This window comes from Diorhabda carinulata, chromosome 2 (genome assembly GCF_026250575.1).
Source record: "Diorhabda carinulata isolate Delta chromosome 2, icDioCari1.1, whole genome shotgun sequence".
NCBI classification, from domain to species: Eukaryota; Metazoa; Arthropoda; class Insecta; order Coleoptera; family Chrysomelidae; genus Diorhabda; species Diorhabda carinulata.
Window position 1 is genome coordinate 22,268,760 of NC_079461.1, and position 18,586 is coordinate 22,287,345.

At 31.5% G+C, this 18,586-nt stretch overlaps 1 protein-coding gene across 3 annotated transcripts in view; it reads left to right on the forward strand.

The window, feature by feature from the left end:
- LOC130903681 (epidermal growth factor receptor) overlaps positions 1 to 18,586 on the forward strand; it is an 87,823-nt gene that overhangs the window by 36,784 nt on the left and 32,453 nt on the right. The window contains exon 1 of one of the 3 annotated variants that reach the window (XM_057815907.1): positions 2,431 to 2,641. The exons of 1 other annotated variant lie outside the window; for it this stretch is intronic. The gene's annotated coding sequence lies outside the window, so the exon portion shown is untranslated. Of the gene's footprint in view, positions 1 to 2,430; positions 2,642 to 6,357; positions 6,606 to 18,586 lie in introns of those variants that run through there. One more of the 3 variants, XM_057815908.1, reaches the window with a different exon arrangement.

Consider the following 18,586-nt stretch of genomic DNA (forward strand, 5'->3'; position numbering starts at 1 on the left):
GACTAAACGTTTAAGTCGAACGATGCTGTTTCCACTTTATAAAAAGTAACATACGGAAAAAATTGATTCATTAGGTTGGATAATATAAGTGGTATTTTTTTATTTATAAATATGGAATATTCGCAAAAATGTATTTTTAGTACAAAAATGACACAATCAAGTTATTAACATATGATTCTGATGATTTAACGAATCTAAGATATTTTTCTTTTTTTTTAATAAAACTTTAGGTAGAAATTCAAACATTACGAGTACCATAAATACTAGATGAATGTCAATATATTGAATGTGTGTCGTATCCGTAACGTTTCGTCATTAAATGAATCAAATTACATCAATACGCATTTTTCTGAATAACAAAAATTTTTTGAAAATGAAGAAAAAATAAAAAAAAAATTTCATCTATCAATAAACTTCTTCGGGTTAATGTCTTAGGCACAATTTTACAAATGAAGTTCAAACTCCAAGCGTCACTTTAAACAATAGATTTTTTCACGTTTTATAGATGGCGTTTACCGAAAAACTTCGCTTTAAACGTTAGGTTAGGGGGTTGTTTAAACTTCTATTCAGATCAGAACCCAACTTGTACACATTTTTACGGTATTATCAATAATTTTGGTGAAATCATTGGAAATCTGCTTTTTATGTTTTATGAACTCGACGATGATGATGAAGAAATTATCAAAATTGTTGACGCATCGAGAAAACAAAACAGTTATTCGTCCTAGAACAAATTTTTAAATTGTCCCATTTATTTTTTAAATTTTTTTTGGTTTTATTGAAAGCATGACAGTTTTTGTTATTTTCATCATTAAATTCCTTTGTCAAACCTTTTTTCTTTTTGTTCCAAGCTCACTTTTTTTTGAATTTGACTGTTCCTTTGTATTTCTTCACAAAGTTAATTTCATTTCCAGAGAAATTGAACCAACATTTTTTGTTTATAAAACTTTCTTAAGCGATTCAACTTTAAAACAAATATCGTAAAAATTTTGTTTATAATTGGTTCAAACTAAAGTTTAATGTCAAGTTTTTTTATCCCAATGAACGTTACTAAGGTCAACACCAGATCTTTTGATGAAATTAATAAACTGTCAACAACTGTAGACATAATTATTTGGAGAGGATACTTCTTTATTTTATTATTATAATTTTTAATGTTTCCAGTTGTTAACACGCTTGTTTTATTTCAGGTAAGTTTGAGCTGACCGAACGTTTATCAGAAGATCAAGAGACCCGGCGTAACCTACTGAGATCTCATAAAGTAACCACAAAAGCTCCACCATTTTGACTTTGATAAATTAACAGCAGTTACACAGCTGGTAACCTTTTCTTTTATTGTAGTTTTTGAATAGGTATTCGTTTTTTTTAATTATTAACATTTCGTTGTTTTACGTTTGGGTTTTTATGGGAACCAGACGGTCACGAATAATGTTATAGTCGAAATTCAAATTTTATTAAAATCATTTGAGGAAGGTTGACCAAGGTGATATTACTTTGAAACTTGCTTTAAACATTGTTTACATATTTTTGTTCGTACTGTATGGTGCAAATGAAAGGAATAAATTATTTATTTATTAGTTATTAGTAGTTTTTTTTTAACCAGCAACAAATATTTCGAGCTTATTAGCGATTGTGACGCAACTATTGACCTAACCTAACCTAAAATTTGTCATGTGGAATCATTCTGACTTCATATATCATACAAATAGCATATATTCGAGAAATGTAAACAAAAACTACAAAGTTTTGGAAAAAATCAGTATATTGATTCAATTTTCAACATAAAAAAACTATGTGAAGATATTTTCAAGGTCATCGGAGCTGTGAGGGTTTAATGATACAAAGTTTTTGTTATACAAGTACAAACATCAATCAATCAGACATATTGATATTACTGAACATTACCATTTAAAAACTTTAGCAATGACGTCATCACAATCGCATAGATGACGTTAAAAATAAAAAGGTATCCATACGAATAGCATTTTTAAAAATAAAAATAATTTGCACCATATTGTATGTATTAAGTGGTTTCATAACTTAGTACAAAATAATCAATAGTTGTTTTCAGGTGCCCAGTATACAGGATGGTTCATTAAGAGATACAGTAACAAGATTATTTTTATTCTATAATCTTTATTTTTCTCGAAATTCAGTTAAATAATAATTAACCAATTAATTGGTTAATATTTATCAATTACAAACTAATTGATATATTGAATTACTTATTTTACGACTCAATCAACATTAAATCTTATTTTAGAAAATTCGTAGGTATCTTTATCACAACCATTAGAAATTTGAAATAATAAAATTAAACTGTAAAATTATACAAAATTCTTTCGAGGAATGTAGTTTCTAGAGCAATTAGAACAAATTCAAATGAATTTTGAAACATGTTATCAAGTTTTTTGAAAAGTTGAGTAATTCTAAAGCTATTATGCAAATTTATTGTTTTTCATTCGAACTCCTACATAGATTTTTGTTAATTACTTCATCAAGATCTTTAATGAAGTTAAGAACGATGATATAGAGAAGAAAAATCAAGAAATTTTCGTTTCGTTCTTTTCAAGATATATTTCCAAATTACAAAAGAAGAATAATGCGTGAAACACCACCTTACCGACGCCAACTAACACAGGTAAGTTAAATTATTATAATATTATCTCATAATAACACTGTAGGTATAAAAGGTTTATAGTTTACCAAAGTTCGATGTCCTTTGAGAAGCCGATCAGGCTTGATATCTTTGATGTCGTTAGGCAGGTTGTGGGGTTTGCCCAGGTGTCCTCTTCCATGCTTCAGCGGCATTCCGGATCATCCGTGATGCCCATGGTGTGAAGGTGATCTCTTAGATGGCAGTGTCCGGTTAAGATATAAAGAGTGTTCGAAATTCAATCCCAATATATCAAGATCGAATACACAATGTTAGATATTAAAATTTTATTCGTTTCCCTGATTTTTACACTCTCAATCATTTAATTTGTGGCAATAGAAAGTCATAAACCAACTTCAATATTATCTTTAGCCAGACCACTGTGTATATAACTATTATAAAGTTGATGTATAATTAACTATAATCAATCAAACTCGTAATTAACGAAAAACTGGAGCTTCTACTACATTTTTTTTATTGAACTGACGTATATTCGTAGAAAGGATTTTTTAAATGTTAGTTTTAAGGTTCTTTATATTTCGTCGAAGTTTTTTTTTAATTATCTTATTGGTACCGGCCGAAGCGACGACCTTCGTTAAGCATTCTTTGTTTCGTTACTTAGCACACAGCATCCCATCGCGAAGATGATAGTACCGGCGAGATAGTTAGTAATGTCGGCTTGCCGTTGCCGATGTTGGCCACATAGTCACGATGACGGTTGATAAGGCGATACGATGGTACTCCACCATTTTCCCCCGCGAGCCACTCCGCCATCATGCACTTTGATCGCCGCTATCTGGATCGAACAGTCACGAAGATCACGGCATGCGTGATTACTTTCGAGCACAAGTATTCTAGGCCTGATGGTGTACAAAGTTAGTTTTTCAAAATTTCAAAAAAAATATTCCGAATTTCACTAGGAAAAATTTAGAGTTGTTATTATGTCTTCTAAAAATAGATAAAAGACAGTAATATCAAAAAGCGAAATTATTTTAAATAAATTGTTAAATAAATTGACAAGTTTTATAATTCATTTTGAACTGGCCTATTTCGGAAAGTACTTCTGGCACTCTCTCATCATTATTTGCCGCATTTCTTCATAACTGGTTCACTCTACAAGCCAGCGGCCCTTATATATAAATTTATTTTGGATACGGCTTTAGTAATGACTAGGTGTTTCTGAAGCAGCCATTTTGTTATTTTTAGTCGCCTCTGGGTATATTTTTATAAATACTCATATTAATATATAATGTAAAACATCTTTTTTGTGTAAACACGTTAACATTAACATTCTTCAGCAAGAATTTTGATATTTATTAATTTCAATCGTCATAAAATAAAAATGGTTTTTATAACCTCAATTTATATCTTTCTTAAAAAAAATAGTGAAGTGAATGGGCTTTTTTACATTCTTAAGCTGTAGGATTCCTAAGAGTAATGAAGCAAACCTGTTTTTAAGATTAAATTACCTGTTAGTTCATCTATCAAGTGTGACATAAGAAAAAAATTTGAATAAACTCAAAATACCAACAGAAATGTGTTAAAAACATTGTATATCATTGTGAAATATCAATATTAATCTGTGTATATCGAAATATGTTAAATAATGAACTATGATATTGGAATTTAACTAAGTTGAAATTTCTGGAACCGTTGGTGATATTCATACACAGTTTACACCATTACTACACTAGAATTTACACTGTCTGAGGCGCGTTTCGATAGACATTTATTCGGAGTTATTGTTCTGATGACCAGCACCTCATCTATCACCGTAACAAGGTTTCATCATGTCGTTTTTGAAAGCAAAAAAGCAACAACGAAATACAAGTAAAGTTGTAATAACTGCTTTCTAAGATTCATGTCGTGTTCTCGTACGAGGATGGTCCAAGAAGTATTGGCTTGACCTAGAGATGTCGCTAGTTGCTTTAAAACTACCCCTGTCTATACGGCAAATGTTTCAAGTTTGAAGACGACACGTTGTTTACTATTTGTTTGGTAGCCATTGATAGTGAACATTTTCAGTTAATTTGTAAACAATGGTCATCGTCATATGATATTTGAAAGGCATTGACTCAACCAATATAAAAACTGAACTAGATTCTACTCTAGGTGAGATTAATCCTTCGTTAGCAACAGTAAAATATTGGGTAGCAGAGTTTCAATGAGGTTGTACGACCTGCGAAGACGACCAGCATCGTAGAGGTCGACCAAATGAGGTGAAGACTCTAGAAAATCCACGATGATCGTCGACTGAAAGTGCGCGAGCTAGCAGATAAATTGAGCATATCAAAAAGTGAAGTACATCGTATATTAACTGAAAATTTTGACATTATAAACCTGTGCGCAATGTGGGTGTAGCGTTTGCTCAAAATGGAACATTAACAACTTCGTGAAGATGTTTCCATTGAGTGTTTGGCAATATTTCACAGAAATATAACTTTGTTTCATAACCATAGATAAAACGTGGGTCCATCACTTCACACACGAAGAAAAATAACAATCAAAACCATGGATTGAAAATGGAGAACCGGCTCCAAAGAAGCATGGTCATGGCGTTGGTTTTTTGGGATGCGCGTGGAACAATTTTGCATTGAATATGTTGAAAAAATAAAAAACTATCAACATCGAATATTATGCAAACTTATTGCAACGTTTGAGCGGAAAAATCAAGCAAAAACTGCCGCATTTGGCTAAGAAGAAAGTGTCGTTTCATCAAGAGAATGCACCAGCTCACACATTTTTTATTGCAATGGTCAAATTTTGAATCACCACCTCATGTACCCTGTTCGTTAGATTTAGCTCTCTCGGATTATTTTCTGTTCCCATATTTGAAAAAAATGGCTCGGTGGTCAAAGATTTTCCGACAACGAAGAGATGATGTATTTTGGGAGCTTGATCCTACTTGATATAGTTTTTCTGTGTTTTGCATCAACGAGTGATATCATTGCATTGCATGTGCTACTCTCTAGAGAAAAAATCCAGTAAATTTAGACCAGGTGACTTAAGAGACCACTGCTTTTAATTTAACAGTTGTTTTGATAATTTTTTCATTTATTTACAAACTTAGGAGCATGATTATGCTAGAATTAACAGTTTGATTGTTAAAATATATAAATGTGTGTATAAATTGTGTCGATCTAATACAGGGTTAACAAAGTTTTATTTTAGTTCTATAAATGTTGAAGTGGAAACCGTTGGAAATGTTTATTCAATATGTTTATAGTCTGATATGAAACATTCATAAAACCTGTTATCGCATATTCAATTTCTTATCTGCAAATATCTAAATTCAATCATAATTAAAATGAATCAAGGGGACATTTCGTAATGTTAATCGTTTTTTGTAAATGGTTGACAGGTAGGTAGTCTCGCTCTACACAAAATGTATATAAAAATCACACAAACACATCATTTAACCATTTCGAAAAGATCTTTTCGTTTTTATTTTATTCTATAATTCATGAAGTCGACACCACTTCGACAACTGCTCGGAATTAGATCAATAAAAAACGGGAATACATTAAATTATGACAAAAGATCCTAATACATATGTATAAAAATTGTTTCTGTGAAATATTTTAGGCCAGTTTCGTAATACGAAATTGGCAAATAATAGTAACGATTCAAAAATTTATTCATTTATTAGTACCGGGTCTAAAACATATCATCTTACTTAACGTGCTTGGTCGTACCACACATTCGAGTCAAAGTCAGTAGGTACCAAAACCTACCTGTAAAAATCGAATCAGACCCGCGTACCGAAGATCGAATAGTTGAGGTTATAACGGAGTACGATCTGCGCGGTTCGTTGCATACATCTGCGTTTTGTTTCTGTTGTTTTTGTTTCATATTGTGACATACGTTTATTTTTCCCAATAGAACAGTCAAATAGTTTTAAAAAATTGTTAGAACTTGTGTGGATATTTTCGATTTCGGATGTTCTGATGTAAGTAGTTTTCGTACCAAAGTTTCTATATACGAGGACTTTTCATTTTAGACACCCATTAAAAGTAAACTGATAAAATCAGTAATGGTACTATTGATGCATTAAAATCATAAACATTATTAATATTAAACAAACATTACGATAATCAAAAATTTAGTATTGGATCTAAAACTCTAATTTGATTGGTGCTGTGAAACTAAAATCTGTTTACCAATTATTTTTTTTATTCTAATATTAGTTTACAAATGAACGTTGATGTTATGTTCGAGGTGATGAAAAACCTTGGTAAACTTATAGTCGAAACTAGTTTTGATAGTGAGGTCAAAAATCAAAACATTTCACAATTGAAATAAGCGAGAAAATAATTGTCAATCTTGTCTCTGCAGTAATGTCAAAAGTTTAAATATAAGCAATATAGAGATAGATAGAGCAAAGAAAATAATCAACCATATTCCTGCTGCAACTAAAACTTTTAGACACTCAAGGAGTTTTGTTGATATGAACATAGTACACTCCACCATTTTCTTTTATGAAGATGTATTTCAATTAATTACGTATTTTTTGAAAACTCCATATAGAAATTTTGATTTTTTCATCATACCATCATAATCTCAAATGTTGACACAAGCAATGACAAGTTTTAGTCAGTTCCAACACGAAATATTAAAATCTGACAAAGCAATGACTTTGGAGACTACTTACAAGTAGTTTGAGAGATTTGAAATAGAGTTAAGGTTGATGGAAGATCCGAATGTTGTGATCATCGTTTTTTTCTTTTTTGAAATAGAAAATTTGGAACATTTTGACACTATTCCCGACGACTTACCAGCAAATGCTAAAAGTACTTTGATGGATACAAAATTTGATGTTATACCTCGTATATATTGAAGATTGCATTTACATAAATTTTTAAACAACGACATTCCAATTTAATTATTTATTTTCTATACATTTTTCTATCATTAAAAAATAATTACGGATAATTTACGTTAAGTACTTTATTCAAACGTGAAACGAAATGTTCAGTACTACACACCCACATTTTGAAACTACTTGGTTTGAAATGACCTGATTATAGATAGACGTTTTTGTCTCAAATATTAATAATAAATATGAGATAAAATTATAGACTGAATTACTTGAAATGCCTCTTTAAAGTCGATATATTTGATGTACTGCATATTATACATTTAAATAATCTTTAACAAAAAATATTTGTTGCAAAAAAATTATGCAAATCATTTGTATAAATTATTTAAAAGCAAGGATTTTAAATATATATATATACGTTTTTTTCCTTAAACAGTACCAATAAATATTTTCTAAAAACAGGAAGTACTACGAAAACTTCCTATTGGAATTGTCGAATTTCTTTTATGTACCTAGACCGGCGCCAAAAATTACGGTTCTGTTAAGAGTTAGATACATAGAACCGGATATTTGGTACAATATATTGAATAATAAATCATAAATAACTAGCCTTTCTTTTAAATATTTGGAATGTCTCAACTTTAAATACTTTTAGTGAATATAGAGAATTATAATAATTACGATAAAAACGATATAAAAAAATGTAGTACGAGGTCTGGATATAAAATAAAATCTTTATAAAGGAAGATGCCGTTTAGAAGATAATATCATTGAAATACCAACATTTCAAGAACAAGATTCGTATGCACAACTTCCATAGGAAGATATATGTATCTGTACAAGAAGAGGATATGAGTGTACTGAGTCCTTCGGCCTTAGAAGAAGCCCTAGACGGGTGGGTATCTAGAAATCTTATCCATGTACGTCCCAAAACACGTTTCCGTCACTATTACAGTATTTCTGCAGTAGCGGTTTAAATCGAATCCCAAATTCTCCTTAAATTGAAAAAAACTCCTATTGAATGCTATAAATTTTTGCAAGATGCATATGGGGACAATTCTCTATCTCATGCGCGTGTTTTTGAGTGAAGTAAGCGCTTTAGTGAGTGCCACGAGAGCACTGAAGATGACCAGCGGCCAGGTGGACTTGTGACCGTTTCAACTCCGGAAACAGTGACCAAAATCAACCAAATTGTGCGTGCAGATCATTAAAGATAAAAAAAGAATTTTATACGAGAAATTACACAAGACAAAAGTCTGTGCAAAAAAATCAGACTGTTGACCAAAAGCTCTTGCGTCAACGAGTCTGCTCAGATTTCCTTGAAACTGCTGCTTTAAAATGTTTGTTTTCAATAATGTCTTGACAATACGCGAATTTCATATTTTTCACACTCAATTATTTACATATACGACAAACAAAAGATATAAAAATTGAAGTATAACTAGTAAGTGTTTTATAATCTTTTTTTTTGTATTGCAACCTTGCAGAACAATTCTTTATATTCGATTTATTGCAATCGGGGTAGTATTATGTTTTAATCTATAGTTTCTAATCACCATCATAACTATTGCTCAAGGAAAATTCTTTTAAACATTATCAACAAATAACAATTATTATTGTGAAATAGCATTGTTGTTGGTGACATAATTCAATTATCTCAGGTTGATTGATTGATACCTTGAAACAAACTTAGTAGCGAGTCCAATTTGTTATTTTATCATTGAATTTTTTACAAAGTATCATAATAGTCGCTAATTATGTTGTGAATTCAACAATTTTTACAGTTTTTGTATATTATCTTATTTCCTTATACGTTTCATCACCGCAGTCTTCTAGGGTTGATGGAACGAAAGGGTATCAAATATTCAAATTTGTTGAGAATACTATAATTCACATTGTTTTTCTATACAGAGTTATCAATTGGTCCTATATTCGAAGGGAAATTACATTTGGCAACACTTCATATTTAGGAAAAGTTTGACATCGTCGGAATTTCCTGTGCTCTCCCCTCGAAATATCAGTTTTTTTTATAAGTCAATGAGTTTTCTGTTCCTTGAAATTTCTACTTTTTAAGAGTGTAAAAAAGAATTACCATCACTAGTGTAAATTTTCTTAGAAAAGGCAAAAAATAAATGTATCCGTATCCGAAAATTTTCTTTTGTACAATTTTTAGTTATTAATCAAAATTTAATTCTCTAATTAACGACAAACGAGTCCATGTTCTATTCATAGTTGATTATTTATTATTATTAATAGATGATAATTAGATGAAAAAAATTTAACAAATATCTAAAATTGTACATAATTATCCAAAAAAAATTTATATGGGAGTTTTTACGTTTTTTTGCTTTTTTCGGGAGAATTCCCAATAGTGATGGTAATATTTTTTTACAACATCAGAAAGTAGAGATTTTACCAAGCCAAAAACTCACCAACTTTTTAAAAAAAGCTGATATTTCGATTCTCTAGAATTCAAGATTAAAAATTAGGTTGCTTTTTCACCCAACCAAATTTCGTATTTTCCGTAAATAAAGAAATATCCAAAAATTTTGTTATTTCATTTTTTGACAAAATTTTCGATGTTATTTAGAAAAAATTGATAGAAAAGTTGTAGATCTTTTTATTACCTACAACCTTGCTAATTAACTTTTTTCCATAAGACTTGTAGTTCTGCCGGAAATTGAAATAAACCGTTTTTATTGTTACTCATTACTTACTCATTCTAACTCACCCCTTCTAGACCACATATCGCTGGTAAATTATTATTATACTTTTCATTTTTAATATATACTCCTCCTTTTTCAATAAGTTCCATCTTATTATTATTTTTTTCACATATTTTTATATTTAGAAGCTTCCACCCTTGTCTACATGTTCATACTAAAACAAGCTGTTTTACTATTATTTTTTTCTATGTTTTATACTTCTATATTTATCAGAATTTTTCTCTATATTAGAAACCTATTTCAGGAGGTATGCCTTTTATGTTTAAATAAACGAAACACCTTTATATATGGTGTCGAAACTCCATTTAATGCAATTGCTTGAAAATTCACACGAATAAATCGTCTTTACAGCAACTTGCTATTCCAAATGGGAGTTTAATAGTCGGTAAACACGAAGTTTTTGATAAAAAATGCTGGTTTCAGTATTTCCATAAAAGAAAAATTCACCACAACGTTTATCTCACTGCATATCTAGATCTAATCAATATCGAATTCGAATACTTTCGGGTTGTCCACAGATGTATCACAAACATTTTCAAAAGGATAAGTAATTTCGATGAAATGCTTCACAAAATTGAAAAAATACAACTTTTGACAAGGATTTAGAAAGTTTGGTAGTTCGTTTTCGATCTCGGTCGATTTTAACCTCTCAAAGAAGTTCATCAAGAGCCTAGCGTTGTTGGAAAAATGCACTCGTGTAGTTTTATTAGTCACTTCGACGTAAAACGTTTTACGAGAACGGTCGTTCATATGTCTTGGCAAGACTGTACCTTCAGAATATGAATTAAGACACATTAATGAACCTCTTAATTAAAATATGGGTTAAACAATTTGGAGAGACCGGTTCCACGTTTAAACCACCAGCAAAAGGTCGTCTAAGAACGGCTAGGACAACAGACAATATTGATGAAGGAGCCAACACTAGAAAATCCGCATGTGGATTGGAATCGATCGGAATTTTGAAGTTGGATCTTAAACTGCATCCTTATAAGTTCCAGTTAACACAGGAATTGAAAGATACAGACTTTGAAGCAAGATTGATGCTAAGTCGATTTTCCACTTTCGACAACATCCTTTTCTCAGATGAGACTCATTTAAATGGGTTCGTAAATCTACAAAATTGTCATTATTGGACCGAATATGAAACATCAACAACCACTGCTTAGTCTGAAAGTAACGGTATGGACAGCAATCTCAAGCAAAGAATATGAGAACTTGGTTCCAACAAGACGGAGCGACCTGTGACACATCAAATGAATCTATGGCGGCTGTGAGACGGATGTTTCCAGAAGAAGTGATATCCCTTGGCCCCCACGTAGCCCTGACTTGACGCCTCTTGATTTTGTTTGTAGGGACACCTCAAACATAAAGATAACATAAACAATACGAGGGACATCAGTCGGTTAAAGGAAAATATCCGTCAGGAAATGGTAGCAATCAAACCAGCTTTCACAAATCTGCGTTCGTGTTTAGAGTAGTGCCGTCTTCGAGAGGGGCGTCATTTAGTTGATGTTATTTTTTAAAAAATAAACTTCATCTAATTACCTAATCATCATATCTTTTATTTCAACAAAACCTTATGTATTTATTTTTGTAGCCTATACTTAGTAAATGTTGGTTCTATTGCGCCACCCTGTATTTATTTTTCTTTTTGCTACGCTCGTGTTCTCGTGGAAAAGAGACAGGTGTATGACGAGTATCTACACAAGTTTTCTTGTTTATATCGGTTGTCCCTGTATAATGTAACGATTTGGCGGATTGATGTAAAACTGATAGTATTGTTTTTGATTTTGATGGCCGATCAAAAAGATCTCCGATCGATCTCTATTAAATATCCGCAAGAATACGAGGGAAAAAATGCCGCCGAACGTGTTTTATACTGCTTAAGCAAATGGTATAACATGGACTTGAACACATCTCAAAGCGTCAATAAAAAAAGTAAATAAGAGAGTTCGCGCTAAGAGGATTATGTGTATTTTAATGGTTTGTCGATGAAAAAAATGAACGTTAGGAATTTTTTTGTTTACAAAAATTAAGTACATTTTTTTGTCATTCCAAGGTTTTGTTGAAAATATGTACATAAATGTATAAAAATATTTACGCATTAGTCTCTTTTAGAATAATTCCCTTAAAGAACGATTCATTGAAGTGTTCCTGCCAATCCTCATGAATTAGCAAGTAATTTAATAGATGATTCCTTTTCTTCATTTGTTCATCTTGATGTACTAATCTCTGGTCGTGGTTCAGCTGTTTCCTTGACCTTGTTTGCCTCACGTTTAAGTTTAGATCCGCTCTTAGTTCTTCGAAATTCTTGTATCTTCTTCAAGTGCAATTTTCGATAGATCTTCTGTGTTCTGGTATACCAAAGGATGCTAATCTGTATTTCTGTTAAACCGTTTTTTACCGAAAACTATTGCGTTTGATATTAGATAATATTAGTTGTACAACATGTTCAGTTCTATACGAAATCTCGTTAAATCGACTTAAGGTATATTTTTATGGTAACATTTTAAAAAATTATTGTATATTAATGAAATTACAAAGCAACATTGTTGATTATTACTTTTTTAAATAACGCATATATAAAATGATTACATTTAATTTCAAATTAGTTGAAATTTGAAGGAAAATTAGCATAACCTAATTTATTTTACACTAATTAACGACAAGGTCGAACATGTTATCAATTTTAACAATAAATACATCACATAATAAAATTGTTTTTTTTTAAATAACAATATTTTCTCTATACTCCATCGTTAATATATAATTCCGTGTTTTTTCTATTTTTTTCGAGTTCCGACTTTCATCAATTATAATTTTGATTGTTTTATGTTTATGAATTAACCAGAAACGAAAAGTTAAATCGATGACATTGTCATTGATCCCGATTGTTGTCATCCACCTGCTTATAAAAACAGTTATTATTTTTGAAAATGTAGGTAACATGTCAAATATTCAACACAATAGAACTTAAGCCTGTTTTTATGGCCCATGTAGACCGACAATTGTTTTCTTCTCGAAAGTCAGGTACCAGATTTTGGGCTATAAAATAGTTGACCAACTACGTAGACGTAATATATTTTAGGCCAGGCACGACATTCAAAAAATCAGACAGAAATTCGAACTGCTCCGATTTATGTTATGAATAATATAAATATATAATTTCTGAACGCATCTAATAAAAAACCTCGTGAAAGCTTGAAAAAATACTTTACATTTCAAAAATCTAAATAGAAAACCTCCCAATCCAGACCCCCAATTTGTTGAAAGCTAACCGCAATTCGTGTTAATTTACTTGTACTGTTTTTTCTCGATTTTTTTCTCGAAGTTTGGTATTTGTCCACTTTCTCTATCCTATATAAAAAAACAAGTAAAGTTTTCATTAATTATTTGTGTCTATTATAAAATTTGGTAAAAATATAAATAAAAATGTTGATAACATCAAGTAGATGGGAACATTTCAAAGTTTTCTGCTACAATAATTCCCATCTCTCCCGTTTCTTAACTTAATTACTCTAGAAGAGGCAATTACCAAGCTGGAAATCAAAAATTATCAGACCCAAACTTGTTAATGTCTTATAATGAGATTTATTTAAAAGCGTATGTCCAAATTCAGTCCTAGACCTTACTCCATCTTTCTTAATGTAAGGTAATAAGATTCCAAATCGTTCCAGTGCTCTATCGAATCTTGATGTCAGGAATAATAGCTCATTAAAATAACTACATACACCTCTATTTACAGTACAGTCAATTTAATCAATAATCTGCGCTAAATCTTTCTGAATACAACGTTAGATAAAAATTAATTTGGAATTCTTACTTCGCAATTGAATTTTCTAATTAAAACTATATTGTGTGATATACATTCGATACAGTGTTTCATTGGAAACACTCTTGAGATAATTTCTCGATCTTATGAACGCCGTAAAAACATTTTTACCGGCCTAACTTCGTGAGTATTTGTTTGGTTGATAAAAGAAAGGTGTACTAATTGTAGGCTTGTTTTATTGCCTTAAGACATTCGGCGCCATGCTGTTCAAAGGATTCGAGATAATTAACTGCCCCTTCGAGGTATTAATAGTCAAGGCATTAAAAGATGAGAATATTTATTAAATGTATATTGAGCTGAAGTGCGAGAGTTCGCATTGTCGTAATAGAGTATAACTAGTTTGGTTTCCCAAATAAATGCTGGTGTACCATCGGAATTGACCGTTCCATATAGCTCTAATGGAACGGTGAGGACATGTCCAGTTATTCCAAAAAAACAAACTAAGCGCTCGAAACATTTAAAAGGATTTAGCTTATATTGAAAGACCCATACAATCAATTGTTTAATTTAGGGTTTATATGCATAGATCCATGATTTGTGGCCTGTCACGATCTTATAGACGTCTTTTGAAGCTTTCCAATAGTTCTTTGCACTATATTTACGTCACTTGATGATCTTGCATTATCAGTTTAAGCATAGCATCGATGTTTTATAACTCAACAGACGAGTTTTGACACTAAATTCATCCTGTAGCGAAGTGCCACCACGATTGAATTCGGTAAACCAGCGAAACATGGTGATTCGAGATGGTGCTTCATCACCAAAGTCGAAGCGAGTTGATCGTCAACCAGCTGTTGGTTTAATCCACGTCGAAAGCCATAGAAAATCATCGCACGAAAACATGCATGTTTCAAGGATGTTACGTTTGTTAAAAATAACTTAAGTATTTCAAAACTTAAGAAGCGATCCTCGTACATCATCATTTTGATCAAATTTGTACTACCTTGAGCGGTAAATATTAAATGTTATCTTCTTTTTAAGAACTAAACGTTCTTCTTATTAATTTTTTCTTTGGAAAATTTTGTTTGTAATGTCAAAATAAAATTTATCACCTTGCAGTAAATATAATGAGTTAAATTTCGGCAATCCACACCAATTGTTTGTTGCGATCCCCACGTACCTAATTTAGTAAATCCAACTCCAAAGTACCAGCCATATATCTACGTCGGCCGATTAAAGGCCTGGTGTATTGTGCTTCTTTGGGAGAAATTCCGAAAGAAACACGCTAAGAATTTATTTATAATAGCTAGACGTACATATATATATGTGTGTCTGTGTATATTCTCGAATTTGAGTTCTCTTATTGCAACAATCAGGTAAAAAGAAAGAATTTAGAAAAGTACCTTTGCGGAGTTGTTGCATTGCTCGGTAATTGCGGTAAATAAATTGACGGTGGAAAAATCTGAACGAAAAATATGTTTAAATGGTATGCGACGAATTAAAAAAAAAGTTGCTCAGTTAACTTTATAACCATGTAAGAAATTTATTTTATAGTAAAACTCACCAACAGGATGAGTTTAAATGAAATATATTGCGAGAAGATTACCCAAAATAGACCAAAAAACTAAAAGAACTAATAATAGATGCTTCAACTAAAATCGAAATATAATAATAGACGAATTAACATGAATAGACTATGAACAAAAAAGTCGATAAACGAACGATTTGTACAGACCTAAAAGTGAGTTAAAGATAGAATAAAATTAAAAAAAAAACGATGAAATGCTCTTTTTATTTGAGGTATGCTACACCTTGATCTAATCCGCTTCGTTTTAACCCAAAAACCTCCTACTGGAGTACATCAGATAAAACCCACACCTCTCTTACACCTTCTTCGTCGATTGTCAGAGCTGGAAGTTTTCTACCTGCAACCTAATAAACCGGTTCCCCAGCCAAATGGCCGACGATAGGGAATAACGCAGCCGCAGCTATACCACCGTTTGTTTGCAAGCTCTCATTTCGATTTCTTCTATCCAAAAATCCTAATTCTCCGCTTTTCCTTCTTCAGAAAAGTTAGCAAACACAGCCCCATGCAACTACCAAAATCCCGAACCTGCAAAAGAGCAATTCCTATATTAGGGTCGATTTCAACAAACCCTCCTCCTTTTAAATTTTTCCTTCTCTTCTCCCATTTTCTCTTTATAGTTGGCACAAATAACAGATATTATCGGAAACGTTTTCCATGTTCCTCAGATAATCATCTCTGTAATTTTCTTCAGTTCTATCTCACTGAGTGATAGTATGTCTTTGGTCTAGCTTGTTGTAATAAGATATGAACAACTTAGCAAGTATTAGTTCGCTTGAAAGTTGACTGGGAAACAACCAATTGGCTCTGATACTTCCTTTCTCGTTAGCTCTCTCCAACTAGTTGGTCGAATAACATCTCATACTATTAGAATATTTCAACCAACGCTCACCTGGTAGCCTAAACTTTCAGAATAGTTCGTACAGGCAGAAGTTGAAGCTTTTTGTCCATATGGTGATTTAGCACATAAAATGAAACGTGTACAGCTTACGATTGACCGAATAATGAATTTTTTGGTTGAAGTGTATTTTCGACTATTGTTTGGGATGTGATTGTTTGGACAGCGATTTTTTTTATAATTATACTACAATTGGTAGCCCTGAAACTAGAGAGAGCGAATCATTTAGTTCTTAACCGCAAAACGAATTTAAAAACGTTGTTTCGTATATTATTGGATTGATAAAATATTTTCCAGGCCTGTGTTTTCTTAAAATTTATAAAATTCAAATTTGCTTATGTTTTTCTTGAAAGTTATCTATATTTTGTAATCATAAGGTAGTAAGTCTTTTGTGATTTGTTACTTGATGCTTTTGACACAATTTGTTTACCTAAGTACTGTCTGTTTAAACATTACACTTTTATAGTCTTATCAATTTCAATATAACCTACTTTAGATTTTGATAAAAAAAGTTGAATAACTTGAAATTCCGTCAAAATTATATAGAGTGATGTTGTTTGTTTCCTAATTTCTTATCTCAGACAAACAAAATCTAAAAATATAAAAAGATCACAGCAAAGAAAAGTTTTAAGTGTAAACTCATGAATCTGAATGTTATGAAAGCTTTTTTAAAATCGATAATTGATGGAAACAATCTTGTCATCTGAAATGATATATTTGCGTCCTTGACCACCTTCATCGTACGCATCATTACGGCCATCTTTAAACTTTAACACCATCACTCATGAAGTTTTCCCCATACACACGACTCATTCTCCGATTTCTGCAGCACTATGGACTTTAGTCTGAATAAAACGAAATCACACTTCGCAATTCACACTTGGCGGGAGCATCAATAATAGCGAATATGTTTACGAGGCTGTAGCACAACGCCGACTGACGCCTAAATATCAACAATGGCGGAGTGTGTAGTGCGAGAGAGAGGTTGAAATAAAACGGCCCTCGTATATTGACAGTGCTCAGTACCTCACATTTCACAATAATTAGTTGGGTTATAATTTTGGAGACAGGTACATTGTTTGTGCTCTAAATTACTGATTTCTCCTTGTTAACCGATAAACTAAAAGTTATTTAATACTCATTTGAGCATAAACACCATGTTTGTGGTTCACAACACGAATTTTAAATAATTTAGTATTTGAAAATTGTTTTAGTCACGTTTCAAAGTACAGTGCGGGTGGCCAAGAAAATTTCCAACAGAATCAATCGTCAATAAATTGGTTCTAATATACCAGTCAAAAACTCAATTTTGCAATGTTTTTCAAACGAAAAAATACATTTGAAACGATCAGAATATCTAGAAGAGCTGGTTACATAAGAAAATATGTATAAAATAGCGGTTGGATCGAATACGAACTAATAGTGACTATTGCCGTATGATTTTGGACCGTCTGACACCAATCATAAAAATAATTGTCAAATTCAATTAACTAAACTTTGAATGAACCCTGTATCTGCCTTATACTATAAGGGAAAAAATGTAAATCGAATGAGACTATTTTGAGACTAAAGATAAATCGACATGAAAAATTTGGAAAAGCATAAGACTAAAGGCAAACAACTACAAAACAATCATTAGTGAAATCCTATAAATTCTAAGATCATCGTTTATATTATCATTATCATCTGTAGTAATAAGCTTTACTTACATGTGTGTGGTCAGCATAATAAAAAACAAGAGTACAAATACGTCATATACTAGCAAGAATTGTTTCACTTTTTCGAGATGTCAAATTTACTTGAGATATGACCCATTGAAAAACGATATTTCTTTCCATAATGTATCATTCATTTCTGCAATGGAAATCAACGTTTATTATTTAGATGGCCGTAAACCAAGTCTAAGAAAGAGAAAAATAAACCAGTTATGTCAATAGGTAACGAGTCGTTATTCAATCTGAATAATAGTTAATGAAAACTGTTATTAATTTTAAACTTTTTCGTTTAATACTTGAAACTGTCTTTGATAGCAGTACTAATAAAAAGAATGATTTTCCAGCTATTTAAAATCAGTAAATGGTTGGCTCTGGGCTATTTTAATACAATGCTAGATTTCGGTACTAAAATTGA